Raw genomic sequence first — 10,052 nt, 5'->3', positions numbered from 1 at the left:
GTAGGTGCTGCAAACTGAAAAGGAGCTTTGCCTCGTGGTGTGCCGTCTACACCAACTTGGCTGGCCGTGCTCTCTCCTTTGTGGTTTCCCACTTCTTCTTCAACCCTCTCTACCAATCGGTTCCCGGACGGGTGCAGCGGTGACAGAATGTACAACAGCCATTAAAGGATGTGCTGGGCATCAACTCCAACTCCACTAACCGCTCTACCTCACTCACTCCCTCATCGGATCGCCCTTGAGGTGGGTCTTTTCTTCCTCCTTTCATTTAGTGTAGATCGAGTCAACCTAGTCAAGTTTATACCCAAATTGAGTTTTGTTATTTATGTTTTTTTTTACAGTATTGGTCTGTCTGCAAATCACGTTTTTAAAGGTTAAGATTGAGTCTAGAAGTAGTTTAATTGTTGGTTTGTGTGTGGTCGTTCAATTCGTGAAAGTTAATACAAATCGACTAGAGTCAATCTAGCCGATTGAGTGGTCTTGATAGTTTTGTTTGTGTTTTAAGTTCTGAATTTTTTAATTAGTAAAAGTAGGTTAGCGGTGTGTTTAACAGTCTAGAGTCATTCTGGATTCTGGTTTAAGGTCATTAGAAATTAGTTTTGATTGTTATAAATTTTGCCTAAGTAAAAATTGAGTTTTCATAAAAGTAGGCAAAATTGTTTTAGGTGTTTTAATGGTTGTCGTCTTCCTCACAAGGGAAGGCAGCCATGGATGTAGTTTAGAGCTTAGGTTAACTTAGGATAGTCCCTTAGAGTGTCTAGGTTCAATGCATTTTGAGTTAGTGGAAGATATCTTAGCATTTTCATTTTTGGTAAACATTGATTTTTGTTAGTAGTTTTTTAAAATAGAGTCTGGTAATGTAAGAAAGTTCTTGAATGCTTTAGGTTACTGTATGTTAGTGTAGTTAGTATTAGGTTGATATTCATGTTCAACCATTGTATTATTAGGTTAGTGTGTCAATTCGAGTTTTTAGTAAGTTGACTTTTCATTCATGGTTTTTAAAATTGTGCTTGTAACATGAGACAATTTCTAATTCCTTTGTTTAGTCCTTAGGCTAAAAGGATTTAGAAAAATCGTGTGTTGTAGCCAATTTGGTAATTGGGTGGTGGTTCCTTAAAATCGTGCATTTAATTTGGGTAAGGTTGTTAAGAGTTGAACCAAGAAAGAATTCTTCCCTCTTTTAAATTTAGGAAATAGATTTGAGTTTCAAATCTATTTCTAAATTCATTTTTTATTGTTTTGGGAAGGATCTTGAATTGGTAATCAAGGTTTATAGCAATTCAAAAATCATGTGGGCCCAATAGGGCTGGCAATTTTTGACTTTTAAACAGCCAACTCCCTCCTTAAGGTAAGTATGTCATAGGGCCCACCTAATGCCAATTCAGCCATTAGTTGTTAATACCCCTTTTCATTGGATAACTTAGCTTAGCATAATTAAGAGCATATTTTCTAAGTTAGGGAATTTAACTTAGGCGTGTAATTTGGTTCATAACATTTCATATCCCATGTTTCATATTAGTTAATTGCATATTGACATTTAGGTAGTTCTAAATGGGGTCCACCTAGGGGGGCGTGAATGCCTATGTCATAGTCAAACCCATAACTGTCCTCCTTAGACCCTAGTTAAGTCAACTAACTCTAATTAAGTCCACTAACTCTAGTTAGACTTACGTTAGTTTTTAACTTTAATGTAAACTATCGTTCGATGCCTTCGCACTGTGGCGGCCACACAAAATTGGATTTTACAACAAATGGATGTTCATAATGCCTTCCTTCACGGAGATTTGAAAGAAGATGTTTATATGTCTATACCTCCTGGATTTGCACGACAGGGGGAGCATCGAGTGAGCAAACTTCACAAGTCCTTGTATGGGCTTAAACAAGCACCCAGAAATTGGTTTGCAAAATTCTCCTTTGCTCTCCTCAACTTTGGTTTTCATCAATCTTTGACGGACTATTCTCTATTCACTTTTCAACAGGACGATGCCTTCATTGTATTACCTGTATATGTAGATGATCTCATTCTTGCTGGGAACAAGGAGTCTGTCATTCAAACTATCAAGAAATATCTACATAGTCAGTTTCATATGAAGGATCTGGGTAACTTGAAATATTTTTTGGGCATCGAGGTGGCTCGTGCAAAAGAGGGTATATTCCTTTCTCAAAGAAAATATACTCTAGAATTACTTGATGAAACAAATTTATTGGGAGCTAAACCTGTTAATTTTCTTATAGAGCAATGACAACATCTCACAAGTACCAAGGGAAATTTGTTGCATGATCCAACCATCTATCAACGTCTAGTTGGGCGTCTCATGTATTTGACTATAACTCAATCAAATATTTTATTTTCAGTACATATCTTAAGTCGGTTCATGCATGCTCCATGACAACCTCACATGGATGCAGCACTTCGTGTTGTTAGATACTTGAAGTGTCATCCAGGTCAAGGATTGTTTTTGTCTTCTTCGTCTCTTCTTCAGATTCATGCTTATTGTGACTCTGATTGGGCTGCTTGTCCGGAAACTGGACGTTCGATGACTTGCTATTGTATTCTTTTGGGTTTTACACCAGTGTCTTGGAAGACCAAGAAGCAACCTATTGTGTCCAGATCCTCAGCTAAGGCTGAATATAGAGCCATGACTAATGATGTTTGTGAAGTCACTTGGATTCGTCTTCTTCTCTTATCATTAGGGGTATCTCATGTACCGCCAGCAATGCTATACTGCGACAATCAAGTTGCGCTTCACATTGCTGCCAACCTCATTTTTCATGAATGCACAAAGCACATTGATATAGATTGTCATATCGTTTGTGAAAAATTATGTCAAGGGATCATTCACACTGCTTATGTACACACATCCAAACAACTAGCTGATTTATTTACTAAGCCTCTTGGACATGATCTCTTCATGAAGCTGGTTTCTAATCTGAGCCTTTGTGATCTACATGCTCCAGATTGAGGGGGAGTGTTAAGATCTAACTCTCTGTGCTATGATAAATCATGATCATCTCTCCACCACATAGTGTAAAACGTTACATGAGATATGAAAAATCGTGATTATCTTTCCACCTCACAGTGTAAATCGACACAGTGTAAATCGTTATCCATAAAATCGCTATTGATCACAATTGCTACCGTGATTTCAGGATAGCAGTTATTTCTGAAAGGCTCTATCATCCTCAATCGAATATCTTAGAATATCTTAGACAGATCTTTTTCAGTTGTATTTTTTATCACTGTAACTTCTTCTTCTTGTGTTGCTTATCTTGTAATCTTCTGGATGTATATATTCAGTGTTGAGAATACAAAGAACAACTTTTATCGCAACTCTCTTGTCATCCCTACATATGATAACCTAGTTGGTTATTTCACATACTCATAGGAACTTGCTTTAGATTGTCAACATGAATAAAAAATGATGAGTACAGGCCTGTAAGATGCACGATGTTCTGCAGGAACTAGCCATATCTATCTCAGAGAAAGAGAGTTTTTACAGCCTTTCACAAAAGCATGGTGCAAGCGTTTGATGAAAATTCTAGACGTTTGTCTATTCAAAGTACCAAATGTGCAGCATCTTCGTTCCTTCATCGTGTTTGGCATAGAAGTGGTGTGTCTGTCCATCTCGGCTATGTTCATGGGTTTCAAATTGATGAGTGTGTTGGATCTACAAGACGTCCCCATTAAGGAACTACCAAGTGCATTGGGAGATCTGTTTCACTTGAGGTACCTCAATTTGAAAGGTACCAATATCAAGGAGCTTCCGAGCTCATTGGGCAAGCTCCAGAACTTGCAAACGCTGGATATTCGATATTTTCAGATTAAAAGTTTACCAAACCAAACATCTGCGATGACAAGCTTGCACTACATATGCACTAGCTTTCCACGAATTACAGATCCTTTCTGCTTGGACAACTATGTAGCATGTGAAATGCCAACAAGAATGTGCATGTTACAAAACCTCCAAAAGTTGTTTGGCATAAACGCTACCTCGAAGATAGTTGAAGGGATCAGAAAATTGACCTAACTCATAAACCTTGCAATATTCAAGGTGAGAAGGGAGCATGGGGTGGACCTTTGTGCATCCATCAAAAGGATGAAGAAGCTGTATGTCCTTTGTGTAAGCTCTGTTGGTGAGAAAGAGTTGTTGGCGTATTTGCAAAATCAAAACCAGAATGCAAATACGTACCAGCAGACACCATGATGCGGCGTGCGGGTGCTCGACGTTCTCCTCAGTCTATCGACACCCACGATGAGCCCAAGTCTTCAAGTCGATGGTGAGTAGGACCCTGAACCCAAACAAAACTTTTAGAATGTGGGCAATAGGTTGTTGGCTACACTCATCACACAACTTAGCCTTCCTTTTGTAATGGGAGATAGGGGGTGGTTACTGAATGTGGTCTCCCCACATTCACGTAACTTCCACCCCACTAATACCCATTACCTGCCCTCACTAACCATAGTGTCAAACCGGGTCACCCTATGGGTTGGATCCAGACCCGAAATGTCCAACAGTCTTTCACTTGACCTATTGACACTAAAAGTGTACTAAATCGAGGTTTATACCATTATCTCGATTTAATTTTTCATGTGGGTTCATATGCTATCTTGTATCACAAGAATGAATCATATGAGTCATGGAGATTAACACCTCTTTATTAAATGTCATATTTTTATGTACTATAATACAATTCATTTTCAGTGCTTTAGCATGTTAAGATTACCTTTATGAATAGGTTGGTGTCTTACCTATTCTATTGATCATTTTAATATTGTTATTATGCTATTCTCTCTAACCATATGAGAGATTTTATACAAAATCAATAATATACAAAGCTATAGAGAATCAATTTATTTTCACAAATGTGATCACATAATCTATTGTCATACATCAGAAGGAATAAAAAAGACCCATCTCCTTTACATGTTGGGAATACAATCCCGATGCTAGCCCTTTTAGTGAGGATTCACGGTCATTTCCTTCATACCAATTATATCAATACATACCAAATTATTCTCAGTCCTTTCTTTAACAACAAAATATTTTAACTCCATGTATCGACACGAGGTTGAACTCTTGTTGTTATTTGAAAATGACAGAAGTGCTTTATTATCACAAAAGATCTTTAGTGGTCTCTCAATAAAGTCCACAATACCAAGACTCATAATGAAGTTTCTTATTTAAATGGCCTGAGATGAAGTTTTGTATAGAGCAATAAACTCTGCCTCCATGGTATGAGCAGTAGTTGTAGACTGCTTTTCACTTCTCCATGAGACGACACCACCTAATAGTAGGAAGATGTATCCAGTAGTGGACTTTCTATTGTCGAGACATCCTTCTAAGTCCGCATCAGAGTATCCAATGACCTATAGGTAGTCTACTTTTTTGTAGGTCAACAAGTAGTCTATTTTTTACAAATAGCGCATGACTTTATTCGCTACCTTCCAGTGTGCATTGCCTGGATTTGACTGATATCTACTAAGCATTCCCACAATAAATGTTGTATCTGGTCGTGTGCAGGTTTGCACGTACTGCAAACTCTCAACCGTTGAAGCATATGGGACAATTGTCAGCATCTTGAGGACAATTCTTTAGGTTCAATTTGTCCCCTTTCACTATAGGTGTCAAATCATGAGAACAATTCTCCATCCCATATCTTTTAAGAATCTTAAGGATATAGGATTTCTGAGAGAGGCCAAGGACACCCTTAGTTCTATCATGACGGATCTCAATTCCAAGAATATATGTGACCTCACCCATGTCTTCATATCGAAATAAGATGAAAGAAAATCTTTTGTCTCATTTAGTAGACTCAAATCATTAGTTGCGAGAAGAATGTCATCAACATATAAAACCAAAATTATGAACTTACTTCCACTAGTCTTAATGTAAATGCACTGATCAACAATATTTTCAGTGATTCCAAAGTTCATAATTACCTGATTAAACTTTTTATACCACTAGCGGGAGGCTTGTTTAAGTTCATAAATTGACTTCTTCAATTTGCAAACTAAATAATTTGAGTCATCTACACTGAAACCAGGAGGTTGTTGTATGTATACCTCCTCTTCCAGATCCCCATTTAGGAAGGCAGTTTTCACATTCATTTGATGTAGCTCTAAGTCAAAATGAGCTATGAGGGCCATGATTATCCTCAATGATTTCTTAGTTGAAACATAAGAAAAAATCTCATTATAATCAATGCTCTCTATCTATGTGAAACCTTTTGCAACAAGTCTAGCCTTGTACCTCTCCACTTGTCCTTTAGAGTCTGTTTTGGTGTTAACGACCCATTTACAACCAACAGATCTCCATCAGGTTTAGGTACACGATTTCACACTTGGTTCTTTGTCATAGAGTCAAGCTCTTCCTTCATGGCATTGATCCGATGTGTTGATCTTTCACTTTCAATGGCTTTTGCAAATGTGAAGGGATCATCATCAATATCTATGAAATCATTAGACTATTGCAAATACACCATATAGTCCATATGGATAGCATATTTTCTAGTCTTCGTGGACCTCCATACAGGTGATTCAAAATGAACTTTTATATCATGTTGTTGTTGTATATCCTCATCAACAACTGGCTCTGTTTAGGATTGATATTCATTGATCGGACTTTCCCTAACATTATCCAAAGGGACAATGATAGGAAAAACTAGGCCTTTATCCTTTGTAGGTATGGAACTTGAATCCTGTATTTCCTCAAAATCAATACTTTGAGATACATCTATCCCAATAGAACAATTTTCAAGAAAACTCACTTTATCTATTTTCACTATTTGTGATGTATGAGATGAATAATAAAACCTAAAGTTCTTTGACCTTTTTGGATAACCAATGAAAAATCCACTAGTCATCCCAGGATCAAAGGCTTTTTTATATGTGGGTTATATAATTTAGCTTATGCTGGACATCTCCATATACACATATATAATAAAGAAGATTTCGTACCTGTCCATAACTTGTAAGGAGTCTTCTGAATAGCCTTTGTAGGAACTTTATTCAAAATATGCATTGTTGTCATAAGAGTTTCACCCCACAAGGTCAAACGAAGGTTTGAGTGATTCAATATCGTTTGAACCATTTCTTTAAGTGTACCGTTTCTTCTTTTAGCTACATCATTCTGGTAAGCACTACCAAACATGGTATACTGAGGTACAATGCTTTCATCTTTTAGAAACCGTGTTAATGACCCTTCATTTTGTCCCATCTCAATGAAACAACCATAATATTCACCGGCTCTATTAGACCTGACTACTTTAATAACTTTACCAGTTTGTTTCTCTACTTCTTTCTTGAAGTCTTTAAAAACCTGAAAGACTTCTGATTTTTCAAATAACAAGTAAAGATATATATATCGTGAGTAATCGTCTATAAAGGTGAAAAAATACTTCACCCGTATAACACAGTGAAAAAGGGCCTCAAACATCCATATGCACTATCTCCAACTTTTCATTGTTGTGTTTGATATCTTTTTTATACATGTTAGACTGATTAGTCTTTATGCAGTAAACACATGACTCTATATTTGTGAAATCAAGGGATCTAAGGATTTCTTCTTTCACAATCCTTTGGACTCTCTCTTTCAAGATGTGTCCTAACCTTCGATGCCAAAGCAAATAAGATTGATCTTCCTTTAGACCACGCTTATTGCCAATCATTGTGTTCTCAACAGAATGGGATTCTTGAATTTAAAATTTAGTTTTTAACCGATACATACCATCACATCCATATACAAAACCTACATTAATAAATTTTTTGATAATAACAAGCTTGGAGTTTTTAAATTTAAAACTAAAACCAAACTTATCAAGTTTGAAAATTGAAATCAGGTTCCGACGATAGGATGAAACATAAAATGTATCAACCAAATCCAAAATGAATCTCGATACCAACACAATTCTGTAGGTCCCAACGTTCTTGACATGAAAACACATCTTATTTCCTGAGAAGATGCTTCTTTCATGCTTTGTTGGTTCTCTATTGTTCAGAAATGCCTGCAAAGAGTTTGCAATGTGCACCGTGACACCAGAATCAATTCACCAACTATGCAATGAAACATAAATCAAATTGCACTCATGATAAATGAATGACTTATTAGATTTATTAAAAAAAAATTGGTTCATCATCCTTGAGATATCAAAAGAAAACAAAGGTGTTTTGTCTATTCTGTCCAAAAAAAGGGCAGAATGCACACCTGTTTGAAACATTTCCCACATCACTGTTTTACATCTTTGAGCCAACATCGACCCTTTGACTATATCCTGATGAAAATCTGATTGTTGCGAGTAACGTATCAAGGCCATCTCATGTTCTTCTGCTTGATCACTATTTTTTGCTTGATCACTATCAGTAGTATTAATGATATTTTTTAGTCATTTCTTATGCTTCAAGCAGTCCACCTTCTTATGCCCCTTCTTCTTACAAAAAAAAATATTTTATGGAAGAGCCTCCTACTTGGGATTTAGCTTTTGCTTTAGACTTGGAACTCTCTCTAGAGGCTTTCTTCTTGTTCTTCTTTTTGAAGGAGCTTTTCTTTGGCCTCGACCTCTATTTTTCCTTATGAGAGGCCATATACGCAATCCTCTCACCCTTCAGTCTCTCCTCCTCTTCAACACACTTGGTCAAGAGGTCATTAAAAGACCACTCATCATTATGTGTATTGCAGAAGATTTTGAAGGATCCATATTCAGTAAGCAATAAGGTCAAAATTAGATAGACTAAGAAAGAATAAGAAATAGTGAACTTCATATCATTCATTTGAGATGCAATATTTCTCATTTTTAAAATGTGATATCAGATATGACTATCACTAATATATTTCATAGATACCAGTTTGAACATCAATGTACTGGCCCTTGCCTTATTAGAACTGATAAATTGAGCATCAATGGCTCCCAAAAATTTCTTTACAGTTCTGCAGTGAGGAATGGTGCATCAAATGTTCTTAGTTACTCGAGATTGCAAAAGCAATAGGTTAAGTCTGTTTGAGCGCTCCCACTTCTCAGAAACAACCTTCTGTTCGGCTATGCTTTGCCCTGTAAGAGTGAGAGGTTCGTCAGTCCTAAGTGTCAAATCAAAGTCCATGTAACCGAGAATGAACAATACTATTTCTTTCCAATCCTAAAAATTAGATCTGTCTAATAGGAGAATATTACTAGAACCATCAATAAGGAAAGAACCTGATACAACAAGGAACAAAAGCAAAGACTTTATTATTGCTCATACGAGACTTGTGATGAAAAGATAAAAACTGAGACCCTTTATTATTTACCTTTTCTAAGACAAGCATAGTTGAGTCATTATCGTTTCACTTTAGTGGAAATGACAATACTCATAGTTACTCTGTCTCTTCAATTCACAAGGAATTGATTTTAGTTGGTAAAGCTACCAAATCATGTAACCAGAGGCAATTCAGCAATGTACCTTTGGGTACGAACATGCTTCATAGGTTGGAATACACATCTACTATTACACCCGGTGTGAATTTGGATCACAACGACTTACCTTTGGGTAGAATCATTGATTCATAAAGTCACACCCAATCATAATATCAAATCTTAATACGCTCCAAAGAATTCTTAATCAACACAACTCAGATTACTTTGGTGATTGCATGAGTCGGTCAATCAAGATCTTTTATCAAAATCATATTTGTATTATTGAGCATGTCCATGCACACACGTTAATGCATGTATATTCATAACGAAATATACATTATATCATCAAAATACAAGTTCATGCTTCAACTTATATGCATAAACTAATTTTGATGATAAAACGTCATGAATTTAGTCATACTTCATGCTTAAAAGCAATATGCACAACTTAACCAATATAAAACACATGAATTAACATGCATAAGTTATGTTTTCTTAATAATGAACATTTATAATGTATGAAAAATAACAAAAACATGCTGATATGGGTAAAACCTAGGGTCCTTAATCTAAAACCGGTCCAAAAAGAACCAAACCGGTGTGAAAAAGCCCCAAACCAGTCATCTAAGGGTCTAAACCGATTCTTGACATAATAAACCAGCGCAAAA

Source organism: Nuphar pumila, chromosome 1, assembly GCF_984573655.1.
Source record: "Nuphar pumila chromosome 1, dmNupPumi1.hap1.1, whole genome shotgun sequence".
Classification (NCBI taxonomy): domain Eukaryota; kingdom Viridiplantae; phylum Streptophyta; class Magnoliopsida; order Nymphaeales; family Nymphaeaceae; genus Nuphar; species Nuphar pumila.
The sequence above is the reverse complement of the archived record's forward strand: the minus strand, read 5'-3'. Positions refer to the sequence as shown.